Source organism: Crinia signifera, chromosome 2 (assembly GCF_055691185.1).
Source record: "Crinia signifera chromosome 2, ASM5569118v1, whole genome shotgun sequence".
Lineage (NCBI taxonomy): Eukaryota > Metazoa > Chordata > Amphibia > Anura > Myobatrachidae > Crinia > Crinia signifera.
Window position 1 is genome coordinate 95,926,555 of NC_139218.1, and position 16,157 is coordinate 95,942,711.

The window sequence follows — 16,157 nt, forward strand, 5'->3', positions numbered from 1 at the left end:
GCGGTAGTTGTGGCAGTAGGCTGGGTCCTTTCCGGGTTTAGGAAGGGTCACTATCTGTGCCTCTAGCATTTCCTTGGGGGGAGAGCCTGAAGAGGAGATGTGGTTAAAGAGATCTGTCAGGTAAGGGGTGAGCATGTCACGGAAAGTTATGTAAAAATCATTAATGTATCCGTCGGGACCAGGGGCCTTGCCTCGTGGTAGGGACTTTATTGCGTTAGCAACTTCGAGGGGGGTCCAGGGGGCATTCAAGGCTTCCAGGTGATCTGTAGTGAGAGAAGGCAAGTTCAGTCCATCCAGGAAAGAGGTGATAGAAGCATTTGTGGGTTGGGGGGTCTCTGAGTCTTGGGACAGATTATAGAGCTGAGAGTAATAGTTAGCAAATTGATTGGAGATATCCCGTGGGTTCATGAGCTTCTCATTGGAGGAGGTATGGATAAGCTTGATTCTGTTCTTAGCGTGTTGCATCCGTAGTTTACGGGCCAACATCTTGCCTGATTTATTACCTAGTAGGTAGAATTTTTGGCGTAGCCTATTAAGGGCCGACTGAGTTTGCGCCAACAGCATTTTCTGCAGTTGACTGCGCGTTTCGGAGAGTTCTTTCCGGAGGGCGGGGGAGGGGGAAGATTTATTTATGCTTTCCAATTCTTTAAGTTTTTTTTCCAAATCTGATTGTTTCTGGGTGTTTTGGGCTTTAAGGGTTGCGCCAGCCTGGATAGCGGCGCCCCGGGTGACTGCCTTAAAGGCACACCAATGGTTCGGGACGGAGGTGTCAAGGGCAGAGTTGGAGGAAAAATAGAAGGAGATACTATCAGAGATAATTTTTTTGGATATTGGTTCTGAAAGAAGGTGGGAGGAGAGACGCCATGGCCTGGGGGGCACATTATGACTATGTAGTTTCCATCTCCAGGCTAGTGGAGCATGGTCTGACCAAGTGATGGGGAGGATAGTTATTTTTTTAGACTGTTGTAGAGTCCACTTATCACACAGAAGCAGGTCAATCCTGGAATAGGTGTTATGGACGGGGGAGTAAAAGGTATACTCGCGGTCAGAGGGGTTATGGGTTCTCCATATGTCATATAAGTCAAACTCTGCTAAGAGGTTGCGAAATGCCAGGGAGGGGCCTGAGGACGTGGGTGGGCGGGAGGATGCGGGTTTGGAGGATTTATCAAGTATAGGGTTTAACACTAAGTTAAAATCGCCCATTACTAGTAATGCGCCTTTTGCCGATTTACGTATTAAGAGGCACAATTTGCGTAAAAAGGGAATCTGGTTAGTATTAGGGGCATATACGGACACCAGAGTAACAAGTTTCTCTTCCAGAGTCCCAGTTAGGATTAGGTAACGCCCGTTTTTATCAGCGATTTGGGATTGCTGCACGAATGTCACATTTTTACTAAACACTATAGCAACCCCGTTACGTTTAAAAGGACCGTTGGCAAAAAAGCCAAGGGGATATCTGTTGTCTTTAAATAGGGGGGGGTTTAGCGAGGAGAAGTGAGTTTCTTGGAGGGCAACAACGTCTGCTTTCTGCTTGTGGAAGAATGTGAGAGCTAGCCTACGTTTATTGGGGGAATTTAATCCCTTAACATTTAAGGAAAGGACATTAGTCATTGTAAAACCATTGGGGACTGCAGATAGGTAAGAGAGCTAACACACAATAGTAAGGACTTGGTGGGTGGGACACCCATGGCTTGGAGCATGATGCAGAATTTGGAAGGGGGGGAAGAACACAACAACAGGGAAGGGTAGGGGGAAACTTGAATAGGAGTAAGGGGGGGCAAAACCTAAACGGTCCAGTATATCGGACCGGCATGACTACTGCAGGGAAAAAAAATAAAAGTAAGTGCAGTAGTGTGGGAGAAGTAGGGGGCATATTGAGTGGCCTAGCGCCACCACCCATAAAAACCCAACTGTAACATTTTAAATCAAGTAACAAGTAACACAGCCATGAATAAATGACTATTAATTAACGGCAACTGAAAGAGGAAAAAAGAGAGACATAACTATCTATGCATCCGCTTGCCATATATTATAACACATAGAAACCAATACGGCCGGTGGGTGAGCCGATATGTGATAACCTACCAAGGAAAGCAGTGATAAACAATACTAAACGATATAACTTGTATCACTTAAAGGTAAACAGGCAGTGAGAAGTCTGGACAGTGAAAAGGTTGTTATACTTATCCAGGGACCACTCTTCCTGTAGTTGAATGCAGGTAACCGTCCAGTTATGAATTGTTGGAACTGTTGGAGCCAATGAAGTGTATGGGAAAGTTCCGCACTGTCGTTCAGGTGGTCGACCATTCTGTGCGAGGTGCGGGACCCGGCTTGAAAGCGGCGGGGCGGATCACCGTAATGTCCCACTCTAGGAGGAGTTTGACCCCCGCATCCAGGGAGGAGACAGTGTACGAGGAGTCTTCATGCGTGATCAGGAGTTTCACCGGGAACCCCCAGCGGTAGGGAATCTCATGTGCTCTAAGGGCTGTCGTGATCGGAGCTAATGATCTTCTCCTGGCTAGGGTCAATGCTGAGAAGTCTGGGAAGAGCTGTAGGCCGCCCAGGATGCCAGAGTCGCTCGCCATCCTCGCCGCTCTCATGATACGTTCCTTAGTGGTAAAGAAATGTACCCGCAGGAGAGTGTCTCTGGGGAGTGCTGAAGAAACTGAGCGAGGCCTCGGCAGCCGGTGGACTCGGTCAACCAGAAGTTCGTTCCCGTCGGCGGTTGGCAGTAGCTTCCGGAACAGAGTGGTAACGTAGTTTTCCAATTCTGAATTAGACACAGAGTCAGGGATCCCTCTGATCTTGATGTTATTCCTCCTGGACCTGTCCTCCATGTCTGCCATCTTGTTCTGGAATGTCTCAATCTCAATTTGCTGTCGGTCGTACGAAGATATAAGGTCGTTGTGTGAGGTAACAAGTTCCTCCATCTTCCTCTCGAGATGGTCTGTGCGATCTCCGATAGCGACCAGTTCTGTCTTGACCTCCCGAATTGCAGAGGCCAAGTCTTTGGTCAGTTCAGATTTAAAGGTGGACATCACCCGGCATAGAGCTCCAATTGTGAGTGGTGCGTCGGGGTCGCAGTCAGCGCCCATTGTGGAGAGGAGCAGGTTAGGGCTTCGTAGTAGGGCATCCCCCGCGGCGACAGGTGCCTGTTGACTGGGCGAGGGCGTATGGGTCGCCGTGTGCTTTCGGGTGTGAAATGAGACACGGGGGGGTTGCGTCTCCTTGGGCTTCTTGGCAGGCATGGTGAGTGGCCAGGTCAGGGCAGCAGAACACAGAGAGGGAGCTGTACAGATTTCTTCGTACTGGTAGGTCAGGAGTTATACTTCGCTGTCATAGATTGGCCATGAGTGCACGGGTAGCATGGGTGGTGGCGGATTGGAGTGCCGGCTTACATCATGAAAAACTGTGGTCCCGGTACCCCAATGGGAGCGAGGTTGGCACCCAGGGCAGCCAAAAGCAGGTGGAGTAGTAAGTTAGAGCACTGAATTTTGGAAATGTAGCACACTGTATGGGTGGGTGTAGGTCAGCGTATGTGCCAGAATAGTAAACTTGAGGGGTCAGCAACGGCACTGAGGGATCTCTAATAGTAGATTGGCAAGGAATACACAGAGAGGTTTGCCAGTTGGTCCCTTGATGGGACACTGTGGATGCAGAGAGGGGTGCTAGCAGGGGAATCACTGCTGAGGGGGAGAGTGCAGTAGTAGTGAGGCCCAGTAACAGACTGATCTTCTGTAGGGCAAGGAGCAGAGGTGGTGGGCTGCAGAGGGTGCAGTGGTTTATTTTATTTGGTGCAGCTAGGGAAGGCTGTGTATCATTTGGCTGTGCCTGCAGTATATACTGTGCAGGCAGAATCCAAGATGGCCGCCGCCGGGAGGACTGAGCCTCTTGCAGCTCCCCACTGATCTTCCTGGGGCTTCAAAGTAAGGCTGTGGGGGGAGGATAGGCTGGGAGGGTAGAGGGGGGATAGGACTCACCCTCCAGCTGCTGAAAAGCGGGGTCTGGCGGCCGCGGCAGTCCGCGAACGGCCGCGATGCGGGTCTGGAGCCCGAATCCCGGGCAGGCTCATAAATTGAGGCCGCGGCTCCGTGCACGGAGTAGGCCGCAACCTGCAGAACGGGATCTAGCCCGTCCCCGGCTCCGCAGCGCAGAGCTCCGTGCTCCGGGGGGCCTCTGAAGTCAGATGGGGGATGTCTGCAGGGCTGCCGGGGTGGGTAACTTGGTGTTTCAGAGGGGACAGCAGGAGCACTCCAGAAGTGCGTCTGGCTCCGTTCCCCGCTAGGCCACGCCCCCCTAAAATGTATTTATTTATTAACAGTTTCTTATATAGCGCATACATATTCCACAGCGCTTTACAGAGAAAATCGCATTCTATTAAATGTCACCCGAGGTGTCATGTGGGTGTGAGTAGAAGCATAAGTTCCCTAGGATCAACTAGTTGAAATGAGTCCATGATCAGTGATAAACTGGATGGCGCTCCCTTTCTGACCCTATTTTGCGCAAAATGCCCAGAAGCAACAAGTTTCGGATCCATGACCACATTAAAATCACTCCTATAATTAATTGTTCTTCAACGCAGTTCTGCAGTGACACAAATATATCCATGTAGAATGCAACATTCAGACCAGGGGGCATATAACCCTCTAGATTTTGATTTATAAGAAGCACTGTTAAAATCTTTTAACCATTTATCCCTAAGGACATTAGAATCACCCTCTTTCCAGTGTGATTCCTGTAGAAAGGCTAAATCAGGCTTAAAACATCTAAGATGTCTGAGTACCTTTTTCCTCTTTACAGTCATGTTTAAACCTTCCACATTTCATGACATTAAGGGAAGTTTTAGTGTTCCGCACTCTCGCCATCTGAGCTGAAGATTGTGCCATCAGCCAACACCCTCTGTACATATGCAAGTAAAAGACAAATAAACCAAAAAAGGATCCCCTCTCGTTCCAGCCACCAGGAGAAAGAATCAGGACTAACATGCTCGAAAACCTGTCAGCTTATCAAACAAACTAAGACAAATAATAATCAAAACATTCCTAGGTAACATATTTAACCTGGTATGCATTACTTTATATTTTATTATTGTAAGAACCCAAAAAGAGGATATATTATTACTGTCACATGTGATGAAACTAACCATGTGATAAGACAAAGAACAAATAACTGTAACCAAAGTCATCCCAACACAAAATAACAAATTGAATAGTGCTATCAGGAGATACATTCATTTCTGTAAGAAAATATAATAACTTCTTCATTTTATAATAAAGAAAACAAAAACATAGTTATGGTCCTAATAGACGCTGCATAAAATACTTGGAAGAATCAATCATTATCCCCAGTCACAGAGGGCCTTATTTTGGTTCACTCTTTCTGACAAAATCCTTCTTAGATGGACAAAACCATGTGCACTGCAGGTGGGGCAGATGTTACTTGTGCAGAGAGAATTAGATTTGGGTGGGGTTTTACTTCAAAGTGAGATCTATATTGCAGTGTAAAAGTAAAGCAGTCAGTATTTACCCTGCACAGAAACAAAATAACTCACCCAAATCTAATTCTCTCTGCAGATTTTACATCTGCCCCCCTGCAGTGCACATGGTTTTGTCCATCTAAGAAGGATTTTGTCAGAAAGAGTGAACCAAAATAAGGCCCAGAGTGTGGGGAAGATGGGGTGAGGGAACACACAAGTTCTTAGCGGGTATGATGTCATCAAAATATATCTGCTTATCATTGTGGATTTTTTTGAGTTTCATTGGATAGAGTAGAGCAAACCAGATATTTTTCTCAAATAGGGCTTTGCGGGTTGGTGAGAATTCCCTTCTTAGGGTAGATACTTGATAGGAAAAGTTCTGAAATATGAGAAGCTTTGAGCCTTTGTATGACAGATCTCTTATCCTGCGATTGGCCTCCAAGATCTTGACTTTATCTAGGTAATTTAACAATTTGAAAACAACAGGCATGGTACAGTATCTGCTGTTGAGGGGAAGCTCTTCCCAGGCCTATCCTGTGGGCCAGTTCCATGATAATTGGAGCTTTAGAGGTATCAATCTGTAAAGCCTCAGGCTGCCACATAGTAACCAAGGAAAGCAGGTCTCTATTTTTAACAGATTCAAGCATGCTGATGAGGTGTAGTTTATTCTGTGTATGTTTATTTTCAATATCCTCCAATTTCTGGCCGTGATGGTCGATTCATGAGTTGTAATAAGGGTCTTTGCCTCACGAAGCTCATCCTCCAATGACGAGATTCTCTCCTCAGCTTCATCTAACTTGATGGAGTGTTGTTTTAACTGAGTTATTTTAGTTTCTATAGCATCAGTGTGTGGTGCCAATTTGGCAATTTGACATCAAGCAGGGGAGAAATTATTTCCAAAATATATTTCGCTTTTTGTACTGAGGAGGCACTAAATGAGTTAGAAGCCAGAATATAGTCTAATGTGTCTTCTAGACTAAGTAAGAGTGAAAAATATGGCCCACATTCTGATTTTTGTCTTTGGATGCCTGAGAGCCCTTTGTGCCCTGCTGTTTCTTCGCCACATATTTGTCCATGATGACCATAATGCATCAGTGTGAAAGAAATGTGATGAAATGGATAATAACTGTCCAGACAATTGCCAGGAATAAATATAATAAAAGGATAAACAAGTGCTTTTGTAATCCAAATAGTCAGCAGAGTAACAAATAATTTACAGGCAGAAGGTCGCTACAATGGTATCACCACAGATGGGGGGCCCAAGTAAGAGGACAAACAAAATCAAATTATAATTCAAAATAGCAAAAACAGCAACACCCCCTGTGAGGGGTATATTAGGATCTGTTTTTTGGAGTCCCGGTTAGATGAAAAATAAAAAATTATGGGCAGAGCTGAGATCCACAGTTCATAAAGTACACAATATAGCTGGCAACAGCATAGGTTATGCCTGCAAAATCCTGTATTGGCTCTGTACACTGACCACTCCATTTAATTAGTCCCAGGACCAGCCTTGCAGTGTAGTGACTCCAGAAGCCTGGAGCAGAGTTCCAAGGATGCAGAATTATACAGGGAAACAACCCCATTCACTGCCCACAGCCTCAGCAAGGAAGCCAGGCAGCCAGAGGACAGCATCATGTGAGGGGAGAGCTGTGTGCAATAATCAGGTGCCCAGCCAAGCGGGTCAACAAAGCAGCCATTGGGGAGAAGGAGGTGAATGGGAGTCACCAAGATTTCTGCCCCAGCAGCTAAACTGAGGAGGGAGTACAGGTGAGACAAGGGAAAGATGCCGGCCGCGAGCAATAGCACTCACTCAAGAGCAGGATTACAGGGCAAATGAGCCAATGAGGAGCCAGGGAAATCCGCTTCAGTGTTATCTCCCGCACTTCCACCACAGATCTGAGGTCTCAGGGTCCCGAGGCCAGCCCCGGTATAAGCCGGGGTTTGGTGCGGGAGCAGAGAGCTCATAAGACGTGACCTGCCGTCGGGTCTGCCCACCAAAGTCCAACCCTGTTCTATTCTCTGATCCCCGCCAGATGCTACTCCTCATTGTTATGCTTTTAATGGATTACTTTTTTGACTAAGCTCATGGTGTTGGCAAATACTCTGATATTATCATGACCTAGAAATTGTTTCCTGTATCTTCAATACCATGAAGGAGATAATAACTACTAATTTTCAGGGAACTGAGAACTCACAATGTTGTGGAATGTTTACAGCAAGTTGTATACTTGTGAAATAGCGTTTTATGTTTTACTGGCAGATGTTTTAACAAATTGCAAGAGCAAAGTATAGGTTACATTAGGTATATTATATCCTTATATGTTGTCATTACAGACTAAATGTGCCTTTTACAAGATTTAATTGTGTTTACACAAAACACATTTACATTACATGAAGTAACATCTGGTAGGTTTAGTTACCATATCATGGAATTTTTACTTACACTTATAGCAATATTGATGTTTAATATATTTTCATAGTAATGTTTATTGGACATATAATAATCTGCTAAAGTAATAAACAGTATATTGTGGTAAACCACTACAGTCGCTACTGGAATTTAATCTCACATATGCAAAACAAATCAGGGTTTTTTTACAGTACAATAATGAAATGATAAATATACCCATAGTAAAGATCTTTTAACCTATGGCTGGGAATCAAAACATGGGCAGCTATGCTTTAACCATACTAAATTAGGGGATTAAGTGTGTGGATAGAAGTAATATTGCTCGATCCAACATTATGGCAACTAGGCAAATACCGAAATGTGCTGCTTTTCTGAAACATTCCCACTCTATTTATATATTGCTAGCTTTGTAAAAATAGAAGTAGAATTACAGTTCTATTAGCAAGTTGGCATGATCCAGTGCTGGGCAGAGTTAATCTTTTTGTATCAATCTCTCAAGTGCCAAAAAGAATTGTAAATCTAATAGGAGAATGTTCTATCTTTACAATAATTTATTAATCTTAGCAGATACAAAAAACTCACCATCGGCAATCTTTATGCCCCACACATTAATAAACTTATCTAAAACCTTAACTTACTTAACATTAAAATAACGAGACAGACACAAGTGCTGGCGTTTCAAAATATGATGTAAAATGTATTAACAGCTATAACTTGACTATAAAGGGTGGCGGCCCTAAAGAACGGTCATAGAAAAGAGAAAGGGGTAAAATCACAACACACCATTCATACATCGTTGGTGTCCAACTCTCCCCTCGCAACCCACCAGTGTGGATGGTGCAGCCCATCCCCTGTCCAAGGGGCATGGGCTATCGACATATCAATGTCAGGAGAGTGCACCCCACTATCTTCATACGATATTCATTTAAACAAGGATATTTCTTTACCACCGCCAAGAAAAGAAAGTTAGGGAGAGAGGGTGGGGAATTTCCGACCAGAGAGAGGCAGATTACCTGACTTTCTGACTACTCTTAGCTCAAGGAACTCCTCACTTGATCCCTAATTGGCTAACACTGATCTTTTCATAACCCCTAGCAAAACTTCCTAAAGTGCAGGCAGCTCAGATGCCTTCAGTGGTTTACGTCACCTCTTGCTTAATCAGCCCTTGGTTTTCTATAGGACAGTGTAAATCCACTGGTGTGATGTGTTTTGCAAGACCTGAAGACCAGCAATATAAAAGTCCTAATGTCAGCCCCATGCTGATCAAGTGAAGATGTCAGATAAACGCAGTGCCTACCAAACTTAGTATCCATTAAAGCACTGCTTGCCTCTTTTGTGAAGATCTCCTCCCAGACCTGGACTAAAGCATCTGCCAACTCCTGGACAGTCTGTGGTGCTACGTGGCGTTGGTGGATGGAGTGAGACATGATGTCCCAGATGTACTCAATTGGATTCAGGCCAGTCCATTGCATCAATGCCTTCGTCTTGCAGGAACTGCTGACACATTCCAGCCACATGAGGTCTAGCATTGTCTTGCATTAGGAGGAACTCAGGGCCAATTGCACCAGCATATGGTCTCACAAGGGATCTGAGGATCTCATCTCGGTACCTAATGGCAGTCAGGCTACCTCTGTCGAGCACATGGAGGGGCTGTGCGGCCCCCCAAATAAATGCCACCCCACACCATTACTGACCCACTGCCAAACCAGTCATGCTGGAGGATGTTGCAGGCAGCACAACGTTCTCCTTGGCATCTCCAGACTCTGTCACGTCTGTCACGTGCTCAGTGTGAACCTGCTTTCATCTGTGAAGAGCACAGGGCACCAGTGGTGAATTTGCCAATCTTGGTGTTCTCTGGCAAATGCCAAATGTCCTGCACGGTGTTGGGTTGCAAGCACAACCTCCACCTGTGGACGTCGGGCCCTCATGGAGTCTGTTTCTGACCGTTTGAGTAGACACATGCACATTTGTGGCCTGCTGGAGGTCATTTTGTAGGGCTCTGTCAGTGCTCCTCCTGTTCCTCCTTGCACAAAGGCGGAGATAGCGGTTCTGCTGCTGGGTTGTTGCCCTCCTATGGCTCAATCTCCTGATGTACTGGCCTGTCTCCTGGTAGCGCCTCCATGCTCTGGACACTACGCTGACACCACCTGCAGAACAACTCCTTTATTGGGGGTGTCTTGCTAATTGCCTATAATTTCCACCTGTTCTCTATTCCATTTGCACAACAGCATGCAAAATTGATCAGTGTTGCTTCCTAAGCGGACAGTGTGATTTCACAGAAGTGTGATTGACTTGGAGTTACATGGTGTTGTTTAAGTGTTCCCTTTATTTTTTTGAGCAGTGTACATAATAAGTGTATACTAGACTGTAAGGTCTTCAGAGCAGGGCCCTCTTCCCTCCTGTCATCTAAGCCCTCTTCTCTTCACATTTCACTCACAGCTCTCCCAGACTCAAACACTCAGGTACAGTACCATCTTTGTCCACCAGCCCCTAGTAGTAGTCCTCACTACTTACATGTAAGCTGCAATGTGCATTGAACTGTGGCATTCATTTTAGCTGTAATCTACTTGTGTTATTTATTTAATGTATTGTTAAGTTTTTGTCTCCCTGTACTGTTCCTTTGTACAGTACAGCACTGCGAAACACTTGTGGTGCCTTAGAAATAAAATAATAATAATATACTGTGTATTGTTCAATTGGTCAAGAATTAAACTTCGGATAAAGGTTTCCAAGAACAAATCTGTAAAATCTGGGACTGTTCTTGGAGGTTAGGGTCAGTTACCAACTAGACATTATGGCCACATTGCTTTTTTTCTACATTATTACCGCTGAATGTATTACTTTATTGCATATACACTATATGGATTAAAGTATTCAGATGCCTGACCATTACAACAAAAGGAACTACAGTATAAAGACAATGGGTGAGATTTAATAGGATGATAGATTCAGAAAATTAGAGATTTGTTTAGAAATCTCCAGTTTTTTTTAAAGCAGCAATCATTTACTCTGCAAAACCAGTTTGATTTTGAAGTGTAAATGGTTGCCACTGAAAAAAGAAAACGAGATTTCTTACTTTCTGAATCTCTCATCCTAATAAATCTCACCCATTGTGTTCATATATATATATACTTTAATATGGTGCTGATCCCCCTTCTTCAGCTATAACAGATTCCACTCTGCTTGGAAGGCTTTCCAATTCATCTCAAAGGGGTTCAATGGGGTTGAGGTCAACGCTCTGTGAGAGCCAGTCAAGTTCTTCCACACCAAGCTCATCAAACCATTTTCCTAAAGCACTTGCTTTGCACTGGGGCACAGTCATTTTGAATTACAAAACATATAATAACGTAGTACTTGCACTATATTCAGGGCTGCTGACAGCTCTGCTGTGCCCTCGTCATATGAGGGGGAGTGGCCAACTTTGTAAGGTGTGGCCAGGCCCCTCTGTGCAAAAATGTAATGTACTGTAGCAGCAGTCACTTATTTCTCCCTTTACAAAGTCCCTTGTTGTTGCCTGCTACATTAGTGGAGGCCTCATGCATGCGCAATGGTGATTTTCAAAAGCGACATTTGGTTGACAAATATAGGCATTACACTCAACAACAAACTATACCCCACACTAAACTAGGCTTTGCCACGTTGCAACATAATACAATGCCGTTCTGTGACAAGGCACAGTGTGTCCCGTGTTTCATCACTGTGCCATAGCAGGTATAGATGACTATGACTACTTCTGTATAATAACATTTTACAACTATATAAATGTATAGGTCTAGTATTGGTTATGTAAACATGGGAAAAGGGAACGGGGGAAGAGTTACCTGGGCACAAGCTCTACTGAATGTGGTACTAATGTAATATTTATAGATTATCCACAATAAATGATAATAGACGTGCCTCAGCACTAATCTCATATGTGGAGGTGCTCCCCAGAGAGTCGGATACATGCAAAAGAAAATAGGGAAAAACACTTTTTTGTGTGACCAATTTCATTGAAAGACATTTCCATAGAACCCAGTGTCTTGGACGAAAGATGTTGATGAAAGATATTGATGACAGACGAAAGATGAAAGCTCTAGCTACAGTTTATAGGCTCTTTTCTAAAGATATCCAAATTGAGCTGCATGCACAGTTGATGAACAATCTTGATGAACAACTGGCGGGTATGCGCATCATCATTCGTCATTCATCGCAAACGAACTGAAATATATTTTGACCTTTTTTGTTTATTATGTCCGAATTGAACGAAATTGGTCAAAAAAGTTGGTCAAAATAATTGTTCAGTGTGTATGCACCTTTACAGAGAAAATTCCCTGCTGGGTGTGCTCCTTGTTATTTGCTACTGTACATAGACAAATAGGCATGATTGTTTAAACTTAGCATTCTATTTGTTGTTCATATTGTCTTTCTAGCAAATCAGTGTTTCCTCTGTAAAGTTCATACAAGTTTATGTGCATATTTGTTACTTTAATGTTACATTTCTTTATTTTAGATATACAGTACTTTCAGCATTCAAATACAAGGGAAATAGATTTTATTATCAGATTAACTTTTTAGAAGCTTTACTCTAATCCCAGATGTAACAAAAATCTATTACTGTACATTCTACTACTGCATTGCCCTAACTTGCCTTAAATAATAACAATTATAATGTTTTATATATGATTTAAGAAACTACATCAAGCTATTAAATAACAGAGCCCTGATTTTTTTCTAATTATCCAAAGTATTCATAGTAAACTTGTACTAGAAAGAGATTATATACATTCGTGGGTAGAATTTCGATATTGCATTATCAGTATATTTGCATTGTTTTCATTTTCCCTTTTTGTAAATTCTGTTTTGATAGTGCAAAATGTAACATTCTACGAATGTTATAATGATCTCTGCTGCCATAATACAATTCATGCTTAAACAACACCTTCCCTGTGAGGCATGTGAAAAGAAAATCCTGCCATAAAATGGATACAGATCATAACATGTTTCTGAGCTTTAGTGCTTGCGGACATGGAGACTAGACTTGTGCGAAATATTTTCCTTACAGGAAAAACTATACCCTGCGTATGACGGTTCTTTCTGCTAAGCTAACTGTAAAATACATGTGCATTGTGTAATTGTTTTCCATGTTATATTCTCTGTATGTGCGCAAATACACATACACGTACATGCCTCCCTGGGATTGGATCATTTTGGCATTGATTCTATGGAATAATTAATTTCTCCAAGGACTGCAACAGCAGCAATGCCAATACCATGCTTATTATGAATAAAACAATAAAACATTGTTGATACAGTATATGTGCAGCAGTTCCAAACATCAGTTCTGCCAAGCTATGGCAATTTCATAAAAATAATTTAATATGTATTTGTTTATATACTATGTGACTCTTTTATATGTAAGCATCTGGAATTTGCGTTATTGTGGCCAAGTTCAGAAATGTAATAACAATGTAATCATATGGATTAGCGCTTGCATCAATATTGTGGATATTGTGGACTATTGACTTCTTTTTGTGATCTTATGCCATGTTAAGTGAGTTTAGGATAGTTTATTTAAGTCATAAAGTAAAATAAAGGAAAACCATTATTATAAATATTATGAGTAAATAAACAATTACAAGAATATACAGATGGCAAACCTTTAATTTCATGGCATTTTTCATAAACATCCTATCGGTGAGTGTGTGTGACCTTTAGCATTCAGATAATATAACATAACTTATACGACTACTTCAGAAATAAAGACACAGAGACGTAGATTTGGCAGAAATTTGTTAGCTGAATTTATTGAAATGATTTTAAGCTAATTTTTATTTTATTTTGAAATATTATTGGTGGCCTAGAAAGAACGGCTATTTGAACTAAGCTCCACCCCAAAACTAGCATACGTAATCCGACCTAACTTAACAAGCGGTATCCACTCCACCTACAGCATTGACTGCCCACTCAGCCGGGTGGGTTCGCTGACCCCGGTCGGGTGCTACAGCGAAGGCCTAAGCCAATGAGAGGCGAGTGCACCGAAACAAACCGGATACGCAGCAAACATACTAACTGAAGACTTGAAATCTATCAACTTGCCGTTCTTTCCCGCCATTCAGCTAACGCGATTAAACACCCCAAAGATACCCATGTAACAAAAGGGGAAGGGAAGGTGGGAGAACTTTCTCAGGAAAAAGAGGCAGACTCCTCCTTTTCCTGTCCCCATATTCCCAGCTAACAGATCCCTGCCTACGTACCTATTGGCTACTCTGTGTCACATGCTAAACCTAGGTACACACCCAGCCTGGTATGTTTAATTCACTCCATGTCTATAAGACACTGCGTTGTTCTAAACATCCTATCGGTGAGTGTGTGTGACCTTTAGCATTCAGATAATATAACATAACTTATACGACTACTTCAGAAATAAAGACACAGAGACGTAGATTTGGCAGAAATTTGTTAGCTGAATTTATTGAAATGATTTTAAGCTAATTTTTATTTTATTTTGAAATATTATTGGTGGCCTAGAAAGAACGGCTATTTGAACTAAGCTCCACCCCAAAACTAGCATACGTAATCCGACCTAACTTAACAAGCGGTATCCACTCCACCTACAGCATTGACTGCCCACCCAGTCGGGTGGGTTCGCTGACCCCGGTCGGGTGCTACAGCGAAGGCCTCAGCCAATGAGAGGCGAGTGCACCGAAACAAACCGGATACGCAGCAAACATACTAACTGAAGACTTGAAATCTATCAACTTGTCGTTCTTTCCCGCCAAAGCGAGGCTTCCGATCCCGGAGACCACGCCCCGCCACCACATCTAAAGCACCGTCGCTACAATAGACAGCAGATCCTCAACAAACATGAATAAACCGTCCCTCACTAGGTGCACGCCATCAGGTCTATATAGATGACTAAAACTAAATCTGAACCTTTCGTGCGTGACCACTGCACCTCCATTATCGAGGACCCAACGAGCCACAGCTGAGTTCAGCTTTTTCCTGGCCTCGTCAACCGCACGACAATTCCTCGCACCTCTCCAACACAGGCGAGGAATTACACAAGACCATATCAGGGTACAGGAAGGCCTCACAGCCTTAATGGCGGTCATATCGTTCAAAATCATGGCCCTGAGCTCCAACTGGGACAGTTTCCCAAGATCATTGCCCCCTAAGTGAAGTACCAAGACCTCAGGCAACCCGTACTTCTGCACCTTTACCAAGAATAAAGCCCTCAGCTCACGCCAGGACATTCCTCTCACACCAATCCACCTCACAGTGTTGGAAATGGCAAATACGGGTCCGTCCCCGTCGGCCACGAGCCTAGCCGCCCAGTGCACAAAAGAGTGCCCAACTACCCACACCCTGTGTCTATCGTAAACCACACCTATAATGGGATAGAAATGCGTAAAGATGAGTTAGAATATTTTATTTAGAGGAACAGGTAATGCACATATTATGAGGATCTGCCAAAAAGAAAAATTCTGTCTGTGGAGCACAAATTTGGTGCAGTAGAACTGCTTCAATACTCATTGAAGCCACTCCAGACACGAAAGGAAGGAGACAAACAAAGGTAGGGTAGGGCATGGCTGGGATAAAGGAAAACAGGGGTTTACTCGGCCGGAGAAAAAACATCTAAACCTGCTGAGGGACTCTTAATTGAAGCCGAATTAGCCGAATTGAATGTGCCAGATTCAGTCCGTCAGGTCAGGTAAAAAAGCGTGAAAACTCCGGACGCTGGCCCAACAACAGAGCGTAGCTAATCCCCGAGTAGGACTATGTAGGGAAGGGTAAACACAAGAGCACAATCAAGCCACGGAATGCAATCACACACAGTAGATCAGGGCAGCAGGTGCGGGCGGATATATGCCTTGTAACTTGCAGAGCGCCATATACCTAGCTTCTTGATTTTGTGGGTAGCCCACCCAGCGCCCGACGCTGATGTTGCTGCGCCTATGCGGAAGGAGTGTGTTCCAAATTCCTTAGGGGAAAGGCCAACATCAGCTAGGCATTTACGTAACATCCATGTGTACAGATATTTAGTTAGTGGCGAGTTATTGTAATGAAGTAGCCATGACCCATCAATCTCTGGCCGTACCTGCATATACTGCTTTGCCAGCTCTACAGGGCAAACAGAAACGGGCAACACCGGCCCCATGGACACCCAGGTGCCCTTAGCAGCAGGATCAGTCTTTGATCGCCTAATTCTACACCACAGCACCCCTTCAACTATGTGTAAATCTGAGTTTAACAGGTTTGCATTCCTAAGCTTAGAGGGAGAAACTAATT